We start from the raw sequence: 17,163 nt of genomic DNA, 5'->3' as shown, positions 1-17,163 counted from the left end.
AAGAATACTGATGTATGATCTCATACGGATTAACCTTGGAGTGTCGAAGACTATGGTTTGGACAATTAATGGAAACAATTTATGAAACGTCGTGCAGGATAGATTCTCTCTCAAACAAGAACGTGTTGAAATAAACAACCTCCAAAAGTGTGAAAGGCCATTCAGATTTTTTTACTTTAAAATGTATGCCAAACAAAAAAACATTGATTCCAAGGTTAACAAACCATACAAATCCATGCACAAGGACTACTTTGAACAATTTACACAAAACATATTCACTAAAAGAACTGCGTAGATGCAACGTTTATGGCAGAATTACGGTAAAATCTCCCTTAGTTTTTTTTTTATGCGTTCACGTTTTCCCAAAGCTATTAAATATCTGCTCAGAATTTAAATATTCAAATATGTCTTCGGAAAGTACGGGGTGTCAGCTATGACATGACACCTTGAGTTTGAAAAAAAATGTTGGTTATTGAACTACAGTAAGTGAAGTGGATTTACACTCGGTAACAGAATTACGGTAACGGAATTTGGTGCAGAATTATATATCATGGGTCCCTGATCTGTACTACACAGAAATGTAGAATTATGGATATAAATGCCATTCTCTTCATGGTGATGTTTGCTGAATAGGTACACAAAGTTAGAAATATGCAAGATCATAATTTGCATATATATGTATTATTTTACATACTGGCTATTATTCTAATGAGTTCCTTCCCCAAACAAAATCTAATTTGTTAGTCAGGACCAACCAGTCCAAGTCTGAACCAGTCATATACGTACAGTGCCTTAAAACAGTAATCACACCCCTGGACCTTTTCCCCACACTGTGTTACGGCTACAGGGTAGCCTAGTGGTTAGAGCGTTGGACTAGTAACCAGAAGGTTGCAAGTTCAAACCCCCGAGCTGACAAGGTACAAATCTCTCGTTCTGCCCCTGAGCACTGTTCCTAGGCCGTCATTGAAAATAAGAATTTGTTCCTAACATACTTGCCTAGGTAAATAATGACAAAGCAAAAATAAGATCTATTAAAATGTTAAAAAACGAAACCATCACATTTGCATTAGTATTCAGACCCTTTACTTTGTTGAAGCACCTTTGGCAGCGATTACAGCCTTGAGTCTTCTTGGGTATGATGCTGCAAGCTTGGCACATCTGTATTTGGGGAGTTTCTCCCATTCTTTTATGCAGATCATCTCAAGCTTTGTCAGGTTGGATGAGGAGCGTCGCTGCACAGCTATTTTCAGGTCTCTCCAGAGATGTAAGATTGGGTTTAATACTGGGCTCCGGCTTGGCCACTCAAGTACATTCAGAGACTTGTCCTGAAGCCACTCGGTCTCCCGCGTCTAAGGCACTGAATCGCAGTGCTAGTAGGCATCACGATAGACCCAAGTTCCATCCCGTGCTGTATCACAACCGGCAGTGATCGGGAGACCCAGAGGGCGGCGCACAATTGGCCCAGCATCGTCTGGGTTAGGGTAGGGTTTAGCCGGGGGGGGGGGGCTTTACAAGTAGGCCATCATTGAAAATAAGAACAAATTCTTAACTGACTTGCCTAGTTAAATCAAATTTAAAAAGTGCCACGTCTAAACAAAACACTTGGTATTAAGGCCAAAGAGTTCAATATTAGGTTCCTCAAACAAGATAATCTAATCAAATGTATTTATATAGCCCTTCGTACATCAGCTGATATCTCAAAGTGCTGTACAGAAACCCAGCCTAAAACCCCAAACAGCAAGCAATGCAGGTGTAGAAGCACGGTGGCTAGGAAAAACTCCCTAGAAAGGTCAAAACCTAGGAAGAAACCTAGAGAGGAACCAGGCTAATAATCTTGTTCCTCATGGTCTAAAAGTCCTTTAGGCAAACTCCAAGTGGACTCTCATATGCCTTTTACTAAGGAGTGGCTTCCATCTGGCCACTCTACCATAAAGGCCTCATTGGTGGAGTGCTGCAGAGATGGTCGTGTTTCTGGAAGGTTCTCCCATCTTCACAGAGCAACTCTGGAGCTCTGTCAGAGTGACCATCGGGTTCTTGATCACCTCCCTGACCAATGCCCTTCTCCCCCGATTGCTCAGTCAAGCCGGGCGGCCAGCTCTAGGAAGAGTCTTGGTGGTTCCAAGCTTCTTCCATTTAAGAATGATGGAGGCCACTGTGTTCTTGGGGACCTTCAATGCTGCAGAATTGTTTTGGTACTCTTCCCCAGATCTGTGCCTCGACACAATCCCCTACAGACAATTCCTTCAACCTCATGGCTAGGTTTTTGCTCTGACATGCACTGTCAACTGTGGGACCTTCTATAGACTGGTGTGTGCCTTTCCAAATCATGTCCAATCAATTGAATTTACCACAGATGGACTCCAATCAAATTGTAGAAACATCTCAAGAATGATCAATGGAAACAGGATGCACCTGAGCTCAATTTCCAGTCTCATAGCAAAGGGTCTGAATACTTACGTAAATAATGCATATATATTTTGTCATTATGGAGTATTGTATGGAGATTGATGAGGATTTAAAAAATATATATATTTTAGAATAAGGCTGTAATGTAACAAAATGTGGAAAAAGTCAAAGGGTCTGAATACTTTCTGAATGCACTGTATATGTATCACAGTACACTAGAGCACAATAATGTTCAGTACAGTACACTGTACTCGTGTGCTCTACTGTACTATACTTTTCTTTACTGTACTCTAATGTGCTTCACGTACAGTACTGTACAAACATGTAAAACATAGACGTCGATGATTGGTTCAGATTTGGTCCGGTCACCAATCATGGAGGCCTATGCTTACTCAAGGCCGATCCAGATCAAAAATCAATGTCTGACGCGAAATCAAGGCCGGTCCGGAATGGTAAAAAAAATATTACGTCTGTGGACATGGAAATCAAAGCCGGGGGGCGGGGGCTCATGGGTAGGTATCAGCAGGAACAAGGAGAGTTAACATTAACTGGAGAGAGGGAGGAGTTGTCCAGATGGTTTTCACACTCTCGTATTGACGACCATACAACAGAAAGAAATCAGTTATGAACTGAACATGGCATAACAGAATGCCAGTGGAAGGTAGGACAGTAGCTAGCAGGTGACCCAACTGCGAATACTATGATTTCCCCATTGTAGCCAATTCAATTGTATTAATTCCATTACTGTTTTGTCCGTAATTATGTTACTGATTTGGTAATAGAAGTACACATTTTAATCACTTAATAATGCAGAAACAAACATTGAGATCAGTAAAAATAATAAGTAATTGGCAGGTCTACCTTTACTTACTTCTGTGAACATTCATTATCCTGTCTCCTCATGAAGGAGAAAAATTTGAAAATATCTTATGGATTTCTTGGTCATGGAATTACAAGGCACAAGGCAATGCTTCTTAAAACTTACAGAAGGCAAAAAAGGTATCCAAAACTAAATGTAAAAGTGCTGATATTAGTTGGCAGCAGGGTTTTCGTTAGCCGTCAATGAAACTGTTCCTGGCCAAAATGACCAGGAGAAAAAAAATCCCATTACAATATAATTATTTTCATTGATTGATGTAAATACATTTGACCATCAGGCTTATCGGTCCACTTTACAATGTGAGCTGGAGGCAGTACGCATGTTTGAATGTTTTATTTAATATTATTCGGCATGTCTTACCTTGCTTTAATGTAGCCTATTGGCAAAATATGACCATGGAGGCAATTCATTTAAAAACACTTCATAGGCAGCGCATGAGTTTCAAGTTTGGGGAAGCTTTATCCTACCATTTCGCGTGCCAGTTATGATTTTCATATGCGCATTTTCATGGAACAGTTATTTCAATCACAATAATTTAATTTCTCAAAATAATTGAATTAAAATGATCAAATGTAAAAGTTAAAAGTCAACTAATGTGACTTTGCCATATGCACACATTGACACACCGAGATCCATTGGTGGCTAGAGAAAAGGGGGTCATGGAACTCATTGCCAAAAGGCTACATCTGCATTGGCCCATAACTTCCATTGCTCTTTCACACTGAGGATTGGTGATTATCAAGAGGGAGATTGCTAGAATAGCTTACTGTGAGAAACTATCGTTTTAATATATTATCATTTGCAATGGATGTTAAAAAAAACACTTTACTACATTTCCAAGCAGGACAGGTACTTCTATGCATCCTCAGGCGCGTGCGCTCCCTCAACATTGACAGGAGAGAGAAACCAGACATGCTCATTGATCACTCCTCACATGGTGTACTCCAAACAAAAGACAACGAAAAAAAATGAAAAATATCATAAATTATGGTTATGAAATAAACCAAAACTGGCAGAAGTGCAGCAGGTTGTGAACTCTGCAAACAACGTCGACTCAGAATGAGAATTGTAAATGACTGTAATTACATGTATTAACAGAAATTAATGCAACCGAATGACAGGGATTAACGGTAGATTTACTACTGGTGACAAACTCAGCAAAAAAAAGAAACGGACCCTTTTCAGGATCCTGTCGTTCAAAATCCAAATAAATTCACAGATCTTCAATGTAAAGGGTTTAAACACTGTTTCCCATGCTTGTTCAATGAACCATAAACAATTAATGAACATGCACCTGTGGAACGGTCATTAAGACACTAACAGCTTACAGACGGTAGGCAATTAAGAACACAATTACGAAAACTTAGGACACTAAAAAGAGGCCTTTCTACTGACTCTGAAAAACAGCAAAAGAAAGATGCCCAGGATCCCTGCTCATCTGTGTGAACGTGCCTTAGGCATGCTGCATGGAGGCATGAGGACTGCATATGTGGCCAGGGCAATAAATTGCAATGTCCGTACTGTGAGATGCCTAAGACAGTGCTACAGGGAGACAGGAAAGACAGATGATCGTCCTCGCAGTGACAGACCACGTGTAACAACACCTGCACAGGATCGATACATCCGAACTTCACACCTGCGGGACAGGTACAGGATGGCAACAACTGCCCGAGTTACACCAGGAACACACATTCCTTCCATCAGTGCTCAGACTGTTCGCAATAGGCTGAGAGAGGATGGACTGAGGGCATGTAGGCCTGTTGTAAGGCAGGTCCTCACCAGACGTCACCGGCAACGTTGTCGTCTATGCGCACAAACCCACCGTCACTGGACCAGCCAGGAGTCCCAGGACTGGAAAAGAGTGCTCTTCACTGATGAGTCGTGGTTGTGTCTCACCAGGGGTATATGGTCGGATTCGCGTTTATCGTCGAAGGAATGAGCGTTACACCGAGGCCGGTACTCTGGATCGATTTGGAGGTGCAGGGTCCGTCATGGTCTGGGGCGGTGTGTCCCAGCATCATCGGACTGCGCTTGTTATCATTGCAGGCAATCTCAACGCTGTGCGTTACAGGGAAGGCATCCTCCTCCCTCATGTGGTACCCTTCCTGTAGGCTCATCCTGACATGACCCTCCAGCATGACAATGCCAACAGCCATACTGCTCGTTCTGTGCGTGATTTTCTGCAAGACAGGAATGTCAGTGTTCTGCCATGGCCATCGAAGAGCCCGAATCTCAATCCCATTGAGCACGCCTGGGACCTGTTGGATTGTAGGGTGAGGGCTAGGGCCAGGGCCATTCTCCCCAGAAATGTCTGGGAACTTGCAGGTGCCTTGGTGGAAGAGTGGGGTAACATCTCACAGCAAGAACGGGCAAATCTGGTGCAGTCCATGAGTAGGAAATGCACTGCTGTACTTAATGCAGCTGGTGGCCACAGATACTGACTGTTAATTTAGATTTTTCAAACCCCCCCCTCCTTTGTTCAGGGACACATTATTCAATTTCTGTTAGTCACATGTCTGTGGAACTTGTTCAGTTTGTCTCAGTTGTTGAATCTTGTTATGTTCATACAAATATTTACACATGTTAAGTTTGCTGAAAATAAACGCTGTTGACAGCGAGAGGTTTATATTATGGGGAATTTATAAAAAAATAAAAGGGCAAACAATTCACACAATGAAAGCGAAATAATTGGCGGGAGACAGCTGAGGCATTCTGAAGAGAGACTGACCTATATCGTCGCCACACACACTCCTCTTCTTGTCAAAATTTGAAATTATACTCACAGATATTTGATGCTTTTCACGTACAGTCGCCACTCAATAATCAGCTAGGCCTATTGCCACACATGCTGCCCAAATTGCGGGCTTCCCAAATACGCATACGAGCTTGCGATTTGAAACAATCCACAGCTATTTTTAAAGAATCTAATGATCCTCAATTCCTCTGTGCTAATCCATGCTTCCGGTGAAGTATTTTGAATGATTTCATTTATTTCTGTATCAAGGAGTAATTATATAATTTGGGCAAATTTATTTTCCCCCCATTTACTCCACTATTGGACCCACCGCTATGCCATTTCTCTCCTGTTCTATTGGTTTTCATGTAAACTTTATTTAGTTGTCCAGAAGCCAATCCTAGTCATATTAACAACACATCCTAGTCATATTAACAACCCATCACCCATCCTAGTCATATTAACAACCCATCCTAGTCATATTAACAACCCATCCTAGTCATATTAACAACCCATCCTAGTCATATTAACAACCCATCCTAGTCATATTAACAACCCATCCTAGTCATATTAACAACCCATCCTAGTATCCTAGTCATATTAACAACCCATCCTAGTCATATTAACAACCCATCCTAGTCATATTAACAACCCATCCTAGTCATATTAACAACCCATCCTAGTCATATTAACAACCCATCCTAGTCATATTAACAACCCATCCTAGTCATATTAACAACCCATCCTAGTCATATTAACAACCCATCCTAGTCATATTAACAACCCATCCTAGTCATATTAACAACCCATCCTAGTCATATTAACAACCCATCCTAGTCATATTAACAACCCATCCTAGTCATATTAACAACCCATCCTAGTCATATTAACAACCCATCCTAGTCATATTAACAACCCATCCTAGTCATATTAACAACCCATCCTAGTCATATTAACAACCCATCCTAGTCATATTAACAACCCATCCTAGTCATATTAACAACCCATCCTAGTCATATTAACAACCCATCCTAGTCATATTAACAACCCATCCTAGTCATATTAACAACCCATCCTATCATATTAACAACCCATCCTAGTCATATTAACAACCCATCCTAGTCATATTAACAACCCATCCTAGTCATATTAACAAACCCATCCTAGTCATATAACAACCCATCCTCCTAGTCATATTAACAACCCATCCTAGTCATATTAACAACCTATCTAGTCATATTAACAACCATCCTAGTCATATGAACAACCCATCCTAGTCATTTAACAACCCATCCTAGTCATATTAACAACCCATCCTAGTCATATTAACAACCCATCCTAGTCATATTAACAACCCATCCTAGTCATATTAACAACCCACCTAGTCATATTAACAACCCATCCTAGTCATATTACCAACCCATCCTAGTCAACCCATCCTAGTTCATATTAACAACCTATCCTAGTCATATAACAACCCATCCTAGTCATATTAACAACCCATCCTAGTATCCTAGTCATATTAACAACCCATCCTAGTCATATTAACAACCCATCCTAGTCATAATTAACAACCTATCCTAGTCATATTAACAACCCATCCTAGTCATATTAACAAACCCATCCTAGTCATATTAACAACCCATCCTAGTCATATTAAACAACCCATCCTAGTCATATTAACACACCCATCACCTATCCTAGTCATATTAACAACCCATCCTAGTCATATTAACAACCCCATCACCTATCCTAGTCATATTAACAACCCATCCTAGTCATATTAACAACCCATCCTAGTCATATTAAACAACCCATCCTAGTCATATTAACAACCCATCCTAGTCATATTAACAACCCATCCTAGTCATATTAACAACCCATCCTAGTCATATTAACAACCCATCCTAGTCATATTAACAACCATCCTAGTCATATTAACAACCCATCCTAGTCATATTAACAACCCATCCTAGTCATATTAACAACCCATCCTAGTCATATTAACAACCCATCCTAGTCATATTAACAACCCATCCTAGTCATATTAACAACCCATCCTAGTCATATTAACAACCCATCCTAGTCATATTAAACAACCTATCCTAGTCATATTAACAACCCATCCTAGTCATATTAACAACCCATCCTAGTCATATTAACAACCCATCCTAGTCATATAACAACCCATCCTAGTCATATTAACAACCCATCCTAGTCATATTAACAACCCATCCTAGTCATATTAACAACCCATCCTAGTCATATTAACAACCCATCCTAGTCATATTAACAACCTACTATCCTAGTCATATTAACAACCCATCCTAGTCATATTAACAACCCATCCTAGTCATATTAACAACCCATCCTAGTCATATTAACAACCCATCCTAGTCATATTAACAACCCATCCTAGTCATATTAACAACCCATCCTAGTCATATTAACAACCCATCCTAGTCATATTAACAACCTATCCTAGTCATATTAACAACCTAACCTATCCTAGTCATATTAACAACCCATCCTAGTCATATTAACAACCCATCCTAGTCATATTAACAACCCATCCTAGTCATATTAACAACCTATCCTAGTCATATTAACAACCTAACCTATCCTAGTCATATTAACAACCTAACCTATCCTAGTCATATTAACAACCCATCCTAGTCATATTAACAACCCATCCTAGTCATATTAACAACCCATCCTAGTCATATTAACAACCCATCCTAGTCATATTAACAACCCATCCTAGTCATATTAACAACCCATCATAGTCATATTAACAACCCATCCTAGTCATATTAACAACCCATCCTAGTCATATTAACAACCCATCCTAGTCATATTAACAACCCATCCTAGTCATATTAACAACCTATCCTAGTCATATTAACAACCCATCCTAGTCATATTAACAACCCATCCTAGTCATATTAACAACCCATCCTAGTCATATTAACAACCCATCCTAGTCATATTAACAACCCATCCTAGTATCCTAGTCATATTAACAACCCATCCTAGTCATATTAACAACCCATCCTAGTCATATTAACAACCCATCCTAGTCATATTAACAACCCATCCTAGTCATATTAACAACCCATCCTAGTCATATTAACAACCCATCCTAGTATCCTAGTCATATTAACAACCCATCCTAGTCATATTAACAACCCATCCTAGTCATATTAACAACCCATCCTAGTCATATTAACAACCCATCCTAGTCATATTAACAACCCATCCTAGTCATATTAACAACCCATCACCTATCCTAGTCATATTAACAACCCATCCTAGTTGTTGCATCTTTAGACCCCCCCCCCCTCTTTTCTTAGTTTTCCCGCGAATTGCATTTTGGCAAATGTTTGAATAGGACGTTTTATTGGCTGCTTCATTACATGAGTTGCATGTTCTGTTCAGATGCATTACCAGGATCGACATGTGATTTCTGTCATTCTGAGCACCGGGGGTAGACGCCCTAATTTCTTATGAACCCAATGCATATGGGTCCAGAAAATATCTCAAATAGCCAGTCAATTTAAATATTCCCTGTCACGTTGTCAGGTGTCACATTTTCCTAGCAGTCACCCTGGTTGGCAGGGGTCGTCGCTTCAACATTATTGTGTTTTGATGTATTTCTAATAGATGGATTGGAAGTTTAGAAACAAAACCGACACGTGTGTAACTATCGGGCAAAACAGACAGGGTTGGCTTAGATTGTTGCCGACACGTATATTATATTTAGTCTCCAAATACATTTGCAAAACGAGCACTTGTCTATCAAATACATCGTTGCTGTTGTTAACTAGCTAGCGTATTTTTGCCATATTGGCATCGACATGAAATCAGTCAAAACACCTTAAAACAAGACATGGTATCAAGAACATAATAAAAACTTACTGAAATGAGCCACCTACGATACCCCACGTGGCAGCTTCCTGTTATTGTTGCTAGCAATCTGACCATCTGACTTTTTCATGGTAGATGTTTTCTAAGAGCCCCTTTTCTATCTGTTTGACTAGAAATTAAAGCCATTGCCTTATTTTTAAGATGGAAAATGGTTGAAAAATGTATCCATGTATAATTTCCTCAAAATAGACAGCCTTCACTTGACACCCAATTTGATATCCTCTTATGAACTTCACGTTGGTGCTCATGGGTCCTTTTACATGGAAATTACGCAGATAAAAAGGCGGTGATCTGCCTGACCTTCCAGACGCTTCTCTCCTCTGAACGGCCTCCAGGGCCTTGACTGGAGCAGAGTAACATTGCCCTGTGACCCTTCCTTTCAATACTAAAACACACAGACAAAAAAACACAAACTCGCTAACCCCCCTCCCTCAACCCCTCCACCCCATTCCTCCCCCAATCCCCTCAGCTTGTCTTTGCAGTTCTTAGAATCCTCAGTTAATAATTAGATTATCATGAAAAAAGGTTTAGCCTGAGCGCCCTTTTCACTCTCTAGTTGGATTCATTTGAGTGCTGTGCTTAACGTCCTTCCTTCCCTAACCACTGAAATCCCTGACAGGTCCAAATGCAAACACAGACACAGGAGGTACACAAACTTCATACAGTAACGTTGACCTAATTTAACTTTTTTTATGTCTCTACACTGAGTGGCCTCCTTACAGCGTCATCACTCTGAATAGCAGAGCTATAACCTTGCAAAGAGCGGTCAGCCACCTACAGGCTCTTTACAACCTGAAATGTATGCACCCTGCATCAACGGTGTTACAGTACACTGGTAAAACAAAAACATTGGATGAGACTCACCATTAGTGATGTGGTCACAAAGACCTGCAAAACCACAGGTTCTGTTTGGGGATGACAGTAAAAATGGGTATAAAATGACTGCTTTAAAAGCACTGAAAATGCAGGAGGTTTTGTGAATAATCCATGCCAAAAGTGAGCCCTAAAGTATTAACAACAAGTTCCATCAATGACCTGCAATGCCAGACTGATCATCTTTAAGTGTGACTGCAAGCTATCTACTGACTCTCAAAGGCCTCCTCTGAATGGACGCAGGATCCTGCCAAAGCGATGGAGCCAGGGAGACAGGGCAAGCAGTCTGGTCTGAGTCTAAAACAGACTGACAGACAGCACTGCTACTGCAGCTGCCGGTTTCATCTCTGCACCCCCCCATGCATTTTTAATGGAATCTATTACTCCCGGATTAGCCGATAAGAGCCATCCTGTTTAAATTCTATAATAGTTTCCATAATTGGTATCAGAACATGGTTTGAGAGAGACAGATTTTTTTCCTCTTATGCACTATTTTTCTTTAACAAAAAAAGAAAACAAGGTTGAACTGCAGGTCATCCAAACAACCCAGAACAGCTCTGCTCCACACAATGAGCTGTGCACAAGGCCTGAGGCCGACAACAATGAGCCTCATTTCCATTGAGATTAGCTTCTATAAAAAGGTATTACAACGGTGTTAAGCAGGGTTTGGAGGATTGTCGTTTCTATACAATGCATGCACTTGCTCGAAAATGTATGGAAAATAAATACAATGGGTCGATATGAATATCCCTCGAGAGACTTCTGGCAGATGCATTTTGAGAGCGGGAGGGTATGAGAAGCCTAGACTCAGTAGAGTATTCAAATTCAGTTAAATGTTTCTTTAGACCTTGGCCAAGTACATGCAAAAGCAAAAAATAAATTAAATAAATCGCAAACCAAAAATAAAAAAAATTCTCCACGAGAATGAAAGAAAAATATATATTTTACCACAGACACATTGTCAACTTGGGGGGAGTAGGTAACCTGAACATACAGCCCATGTAGGATAATCATAAATCCCATGAACTCGTTCAGTTCTGTCAGGGCATCATTAACGGTTCTCACAGTAGGGAGCCTTGGTACAGAGCCTTGGGCTCCCTCAACCCTGTCCTTGCACAGGTGCCAAGGTAAAATCACTGCTCGTGCTTTGGGCATGGAGCCTGGCAATAGCAGAGGGAGCATGAAAAGTAAACAGGGCCTTATCTTATCCTCATCCCACACACCGACTGGATAACCCTGGGGAACATTGGCCAACCTTGACTTCTGGTGTGTGTGACACACACACACACACACACACACACACAGTTAGTGAGGCAGAGTGCACAGGCAGATCTCTCCCGTCTGTTGTCCATACAGATGTTCGTCAACAAAATGCCCCATTCCTTCCCGTCCCACACCACTGACACTTTGTATTGGCTGCATCAGAGATCATTATTTAGTCTGCCTCTATTAATAACCAACAATAAGATTTACGTTGATATGCCCGCTGTGTGCTCTGCATGTAAATGTCATCATAATGTAAAATAAAATAAACGTTTATTAATTGTGGACTACCACATTGGATGGCCTTGAATTTGGAATGAATGCTTTTCACGACAAAATACAGTTCCTCTGTATGACATGTTAGACTTTGTGCTTCCCATAAAGCCTGCTCTTTTACCCTGAACAGTGTCTGACAGGTTTTAATGGGTGTGGGTGGGCTGACAAATGGGCAGAGAGAGAGAGAAAGAGGACTGCTCACTGAGGGCACTCACAAGATGCCTGGATCTAATCAAAACACACCTTAAGCTATCAGACCACAGCCCAACAACTACAGCCATAACAGATGTTTGTTTACAATGAATCAACTTGAGAAATGGTCCATGCCTTACAAAAACATTCATATTATGCTGCGGGTACTCAAGCTTTCTGACAGAAGAAGCTTTGACAAACAAAGAAAATCCCAAGTCATTGTAATGAGCACTGTTCAAAAGCTACCTAGGGTTAAAACATACACACAACGTCAGAGCAATAACTATCCGTTTTGATCTACAGATGCTTTGCGTCTATGATCCGCCCACTGACTGCCAGTCTCACCTGCTGGGAATGGAAACCCAAAAAGATGAACTCAGGCAATAATCAAAAGGCCTGTCTTTGTCTTTAATCAGTTAGAGCACACATGGGAGATATGGAAGCTTTTCTAGTCAAAACATAGTGACAGATGTTCTTCTGTCTCTCTCTACAGATTAGCATGGTTGGTGAAGAGTCTACAGAACCAGACTAGACTGGACTGGCTTATACCGCAGACAGGGCAGACTAAAGTCAAGTTAGACCTCTCGTGAATATTCTCATAGACCATCTCAAGCAATCATTGTTACTGGGCTTTACAAGTACTTTGATTGAGTTTATGCTCTCAATCCGGCCAAGAACAAATCCTTTAACTAGTCTTTGTATGTCCTTAGGGTTTAATAATCAATTCGGTTTGTTTTTCTTACCCACCCTCTAGAGACAAAGTGGCAGCTATGCCTGCCTGATGAGACTTTGTCTACAAAAGGAAACATTTTCCTACAGTATAGCTTTGGCTACAGTGCCTTTCACTGCCAAACTCCTCCATACCCCCCCCCCCCCTCTCCTGTCAGAGCAGGCAAGGCCATTCATTATGCTGTTAAGGGTCACTGATTCCTTCAAGTCATTAAACATTTTAATAAAAACAGAGAAGTCATGAGAAAAGATTGGCAAAATGCTCCCTGCAGGGTAATCACACTGGAGAGAACTCCTTTTCCACACTTAATGATAAGCTCTGGTCCTCACAGGGCGGCATGGAAAAACCAAACTGTTCTTGGAGAAAGAGGACTTTAGTCCCTGGACTAATCCAAAATGACCTCTGTCTGCTGCCTTCCCAGTAAGGGCAGATAACATTGCTTCGCGTGCAATCAGGCAGTATGTGTATTCTTTGAGGTTTCTGAGCACCATAATGTACACAAAACAACGGGCTGTTTCAAATGGCAAGCACAGCAACGACAGCCCCCAGAGCTCCCCCTCCCCAATGACCCCAGAGATCCAATCTAACCCCCACCCTTAACCCCCTGTCTCTTAGCCTCCTCGTCCCATCAAAATAAAATAAAAAGACCAATTAGGCAGATTTCAAAAGATGGCGGCTAGCTCATAATTACACATGACATTGTTAGGAGATAAAAGGTGATTACTATGGATGCATGGGAGAAACAGCTTAGCAACCAAGCCATTGACAATACCCTTTTAAGCAGAGCACGGTGATTGGCCGTCCATGCACTCTCTGAGGTCACTTTACATCCACTGACTCTCTAGATCTCACAAACACAAAAAGAGCAAACAGTCACTGGGCAGGAAACACAACTTCCCAATATTTAGGTTAACATCAACAAACCATCTTGGTAATAATAGCCATTTTGTTTTGCCCCATGACTAGGCCTAATAGCCTAGCTGTGTGTTGGATATGAAGCGCAAAGGACTGCATAAAGGGAAAGACTGGTTGAACATATCAATTCTATCTTGCAGTTCACCGGCACTTGAGAGTGGGTGGGCCTGCTGCACACAGTAGGCAATATAGCCTCCTGCAGAGTAACTACGGGATACATAAAACAATGTGATATTCGTGTAGCCCCTACCTGTGGTGGTGCAGAATTATTTTCAATGTCTTTTTTTGTCATCACTCTTTCTTTCTTTTAGCCGGTGGAGAAATTTGGGGTGTGCATGTCACCTACACACTCCAAAATCATTTCCAAATCTCTTGGTGAAATGATGGCAGCAAAGATATTCATAGAACTCCAGGCTAAATATGCACAAACCTCATTGGTTTGAAACCTAGCAGAGCATAACATGCAACAAAGAGGCATAACATACTATCCATCCATTATCCCTGCACATTGTAAATATGGCACTGAAACTGACCCTGTATGTAGTATGCTTACGTACTTACTTTATCGTGTTCTTCTTATTTCTTGTGTTTTTTTTGTTCTACCTTAAGTTATTTTTAGTATTGTTATTGATTACTGCATTGTTGGGTTTTTGCAAGAAATGCATTTCACTGTACTTGTGCACGTGACATTAAAACCTGAAAACTTGGGTGGCTAGACGAGTGGATCGGGGGGCCCCACGCAGAACCTTCAAAAGAGCTACTCCTATAGTGACCTGCATGGAGAACAGAGAGGAACAAGCCAGCAGATGACAAATCCCCATCATGGATCAGGAGATCAAATGCTGATGGGCGTGAGGTGATCTGTTGAAAACCCCAGGGAGAAGTACACATGACTGTTTGTAATTCTACCCGCTAGCCTCTGATACACTGACTACAGGCTGGCCAAGCCATAAAAAGCTACGCGTTTTAACTGTTTCTCAGATCAAGAAAAGGCACAAGCCAAGCCAATATCTAGAATGTTAATTAGAGCAGAGTATGCCGATATATCAGTTTTGCTACTAGGCTACTCAGTAAAATGTCTGACATCCCCACTAGGCCTGGGTTATATCACTCCAGTATAATAAACACAAGGACACTTTCCATCCTCCAACCCAAATGTTCCCCAAAATGAAGGATGTTGTCTGTCAAAACCAATACAGACATTACAGGCAAAGCCAAAGCAATTTCAGAGTAATTACATTGACTTTATGCTCAGTCATATATTAAACATACAGCACTACACACAGAGTGGCAGCTGAAAGTAAAAAAAATTTTTGCCACTGCTATTGAAACTGCAGACTTGACAGAATTATTAAAGTAGAGCCCAGTCAAACGGATTGAATGTCAACTCAAGATGTGTGAATAAAGCAATTTCCTTAGTGGGGATGTGGGGGAGGGTAAGTCAGAGCATTTTTCATTTAGTTTAATTACATTCGCTCTACTCAAAAAGGCCATAATGTTTATTTCATGATTTAAATATATTCAGAGGCAATCCCATAATGATGCTAAATTATGTGAGTGGGCAGGAGTGGGAGCAGGTCCTCCCTAATTTAGTTTCAGATGCTTTATGGTATAACATTTATACAGAGAGAGGCCTTTCAGGTACTGAGGCAAGAGACATGGAGACGGATGGAATGAGTTCTCAGGACTATTCATCATCAGTGCTTGACTTGGGCAGGAGCTCACTGGAGCGTAGTACCAGCACCTCAAATGTTCTACAGCTAAAGCTTATAGAATATTAGATCAAAAGTATTGTGGAGCTCCTGCACCTAAATATAAAGAAAATGAGTACCGGCACCTATTTCAGTCCAAGTCAAGTACTGTCCATCATACATATGGTCTGATGGGCTTCAAAAGACGACACTGAGAACATAAACTGAAAACGTTGCATTTCAGACTTAGACTGGTTAAAATGTTCTTTTAAAGATGTCTTCAATAAAAAATGTTTTAGTTTTGTCATTGCCAGAAAAGTCAGATAGTAGAGTAAGTTGTTAATTTGCCATGATTGCCGCTCTTCTATTGCTAAACCTCAGACGGGAAGACGATGTGACCGCTCTCTACCCAATAAATGATCTGACACCACCAGGAAAGCATGCAGGATAGAATTTCACACCTCGGCATATTATCCATGGCCCTTTACTGCAGCCAACCTTCAGCTCTGCCTCTAGGTGCAATGAGGTGTGAGGATTCCTCCTCCGGCTTTGCCAATAGACGTGGAAGATAGCCTTCGGATGCAGCTTTGAAGGGCCAATAATATACTTCAAAGCATTTCCTGTAACCACTGGGTTTCTGACACATAAGTCCTCCTTTATTCCAGGCTGTACATCTGCCAAAAAAAACATTCTGCTCACCTCAGAGACAGAGTGGAACTCTGCCAGACTAGACCTGTTTGGAGCTTTCAATCAGTGACTGGTTCCATAACGGACGGAAGTAGTTTGGTGGTGCCGTGCTGAAGACCTCTATATTGGTCCGCTAATACAGGACTAGTAAAAGGCCCAGTGGGTCAATTTTTTGGGAAAAGTCTGATAATTATCTGTACAAAAAAAAGTTACTGATAATACTTGTGGAATAAAAAAAACAATTACTTGATATATGTTTTCCAGTTTCTTGAAATACTTTGCAACTTATTTCTGTGAAAACTGAAATGCCTTATTCATTCCTCTTCCATTTTAGTAGATGCTCTTATCCAGAGCAACTTACAGTAGTGAGTGCATACATTTTCATACTGGTCCCGCAGGAATCAAACCCACAACCCTAGCATTGTGAGCGCCATGCTCTACCAGCTGAGCCACATGAGTACTCAATTACTGTATTGCACATTGTTTTTCTTCATGGTGATGGAAAGTCTACAGGTACAAACCTAGATGACCAGCCTATGTACTATACAGTAATGTACATTTACATTGTGGTTTGTAAAGACGGTAGATT

The 17,163-nt window shown here is 41.0% G+C and overlaps 1 protein-coding gene across 2 annotated transcripts in view; it reads right to left on the bottom strand.

Annotated features, from left to right (window-relative positions):
* The window catches only part of LOC109868457 (protein FAM222A), a 39,937-nt gene that overhangs the window by 21,561 nt on the left and 1,213 nt on the right, over positions 1-17,163 (bottom strand). The gene's annotated exons all lie outside the window — the stretch shown is intronic.

Source organism: Oncorhynchus kisutch, linkage group LG23, assembly GCF_002021735.2.
Source record: "Oncorhynchus kisutch isolate 150728-3 linkage group LG23, Okis_V2, whole genome shotgun sequence".
Lineage (NCBI taxonomy): Eukaryota > Metazoa > Chordata > Actinopteri > Salmoniformes > Salmonidae > Oncorhynchus > Oncorhynchus kisutch.
The sequence above is the reverse complement of the archived record's forward strand: the minus strand, read 5'-3'. Positions and strand labels throughout refer to the sequence as shown.